Below are 3,303 nucleotides of genomic sequence, written 5' to 3'. Positions count from 1 at the left end.
AGATATCACCTCACACCCATCAGAATAGCTATCATGAAAAAGACAACAAATAACAAGCACTGGCAAGGATGTGGAGAAAAGAGAAACCTCGTGGGTATGTAAACTGGTGCAGCCACTATTGAAAACAGTATAGAGATTCCTCAAAAAATTAAAAATAGAACTACCATAACATCCAGCAATTACACTCCTGGGTATTCATCTGAAGAAAATAAAAATGTTAATTCGAAAAGATATCTGCACCCCTATGTTCATGACAGCATTATTTACAACAGCCAAGATACAGAAGCAACCTAAGGGCCCATTGATAGATGAGTGGATAAAGATGTGGTATATACATAAACGAGGGAATACTCAACCACAAAAAAAAAAAAAGAATGAAATCATGTCATTTGAGACAACATAGATGGATCTAGAGGGTATTATGCTAAGTGAAATAAGTCAGCTAGAGAAAGACAAATACTGTATGATTTCATTTACATGTGGACTCTAAAAAACAAAATAAATGAACAAACATAACAAAAGAGAAACAGACTCATAGATACAGGGAAGAAACAAGTGATTGCCAGAGGGGAGAGGGGTGAAGGGAGGAGAGAAATAGCTTAGGGAGATTAAGAGGTACAAACTTCCAGGTACAAAATAAGTGAGTCACAGGTATGAAACGTACAATGTAGGAAAAATAGTCAATAACTGTATCTTTGTATGGTGACAGATGATTGCTAGACTTATGGTGATCACTTTGAAGCGTACAGCAGTATCGTATCACTACGTTGTATACCACGAACTAACATAGTGTTGTAGGTCAACTATATTTCAAAAACAAACAAACAAACAAATTCATCAAAAAAGAAATTAGATTTTGTGGTTACCAGAGGCAGAGGTGGGGGAAAGGGGAATTGGATGAAGGCAGTCAAAAGGTACAAACTTCCAGTTAAAAGATAAATTAGTGCTAAGGAAGAAATGTACAACATGATAAATATAATCAACACTGCTGTATGTTATATACGAAAGCTGTTAAGGGTGTAAATCCTAAGAGTTCTCATCATAAAGAAAATAAATTTTTTTCTATTTCTTTAATTTTGTATCTATATGAGATGATGGATGTTCAGTAAACTTATTGTGGTCATCACTTTATGATGTATCTAAGTCAAATCATTATGTTGTACACCTAAACTTATATGATGCTGTATGTCAATTATACCTCAATAAAACTGTAAGAAAATAAAATAAAAATATCTTTGCTAAAAAAAAGGCAGGTTGGGAAAAATACGTGTGCAACACATTTATTTGATGGACTCTGGTTATTGTCTATGGCAGGGGTCTGCAAACATTTTCTGTAAAGAGTCAGACAGTAAACATTTGAGGCGCAGGGGCTATAAGGTCTCTGTCACAACCATTCAAGTCTGTGTCTGCAGCACAAATGCAACCACAGGCCATTCATAAACAAATAAGCATGGCTGTGTTCCGAAAAAGCTTTATGGATACTGAGGTTTGGATTTCATATGATTTCCATACACAATGGAATATTGTTATTCTTTTTTTTCAACCATTTGAAAACATAAAAAGCTATTATTAACTTGCAGGCCTTATAAAAACAGGCAGCTGGTCTGGTCATATATGGCCTAAGGGCCATAGTTTGTGACCCTTGGTCTTTAATATACCAGGAGCTCCTGCTACTTGGTAAGAAAAGGCAAAGGACAAAGGATGTAAACCTCCAAGTCGCAGAAGAGGAAATACAAAGGGTCACTAAGCATTTGTAACAGGATGTGGAATGAGATTTTTTTCTTGTTATCTGAGTATACAATATATGACAAATAATCCCACATTCTAAAAAGAGGGTCTTGACATGTTCTTGAAAGCTTTCTATAAGAGATCAGAACCAGTCTTTTGACTATCAACCCCCATCACCCACCTCCAGATAATTACAGACAATGAATAATTCAGAAAAGGATTTAAGGAAGGGGAGTCAGTGCCATACTTAGCCTGTTCGACACCCAAAACAGCTGATTTTTTTTAACTGTCTCTCCACTATATGACATTATTTTGGTAATTATCACGAAGTGAAACTATACCCAAAATTGGAAGCATTACGTATTACAAAACAGATCATGCTGTTGTTCCAATAACTTCTTTTGCTTTTTTTCTTTGTTGTGTTCTTTTGGGTCAATGTCTTTTCCTGTTGGAAAAGTGCCCTTCACACTGCTATAAAAGGATTTTGCAGACATAATTACATTCCCAAATCAGTTGACCTTAAGAAAGGGACATTATCTAGGTGGTCCTAACCTAGTATGTCTCTGGCTGGTGGGAGAAACCTCTAGAAAGGAATGCAACTTAGCTAATACTTTTATTTCAGCCTTACTGAGAATCCAGACATGTTTGCCCTGGCTTCTGACCTACAGATCGCTGGGCTAATAAGTGAATGTTGTTTTAAGCGAATAAATTTATGATAAATATTACATAGCAACAGAAAACTAATACACCCTTTATTGCCTGTACCAGGTGGACCACTCCCACCCTCCACCCTTGGTATCCACCAGTAAGAGGCCTCAGGGGAAGTGAGCTGGTTTTCCCTCTCCAGCCCTCCCTCAACAGTGGTTAGTATGCAGACTACACCTTGCTCCACACGCCTGATTGAGGCCAAGACAGGGTGCTCCCCTCGACCTGGCCCTTCCTCCCACATCTCATGCCCTGAGGTGCCCCCCTAGAAGTCTTCGGCTTCTTGAGTGCTCTGGTGATACCCTATACTTTCCTACCTTTAGGTGCTCAGTTTCCATTTTTTATTGTCTTATTGTAAATAGGACAACAGAGAACATCTTCACAAAACTTTGGGTTTGGGCTGGTTTTCTTAGGACAAGAAATGCTGAGTCAAGGAGGATGAACATTTTTAAGGCTCCTGCTATATACCCCCAAGCTTTTCTAGAAAAGACTCTGCCAAGCAACCAACCCATTAGCCAAGTACGATGCGGAAGATTATTTGATCTAAGGTGAGCCAATGGAGATTTCTGGCTCACAGAATTAGGAGATATTTCAGGGGAAGACCCTCTTCTCATCATTAAACTCCCCCCCTTAGTGACCATCTTAACTCCCAAGCTTCCAGTCTCCCAGTAGGAACCTCTAACTGGAAATTTCAAAGGCACTCAAACCTAATGTGTCCAAAAGTAAATCACTTCTTTCACCTGTCCACCTCTTTTCCACCGAAATGCGCCAGATCCATAAAACAGACCAGTCACTGTGGCTGGGACCTCGGTGGTAACCATGACGATAACCATGGCAACCAGATTCCCTAACTAAGTCACACCAAGTACA

The sequence above is a fragment of the Camelus dromedarius genome, chromosome 12 (assembly GCF_036321535.1).
Source record: "Camelus dromedarius isolate mCamDro1 chromosome 12, mCamDro1.pat, whole genome shotgun sequence".
NCBI lineage: Eukaryota > Metazoa > Chordata > Mammalia > Artiodactyla > Camelidae > Camelus > Camelus dromedarius.
This window is presented reverse-complemented; position numbering follows the sequence as displayed.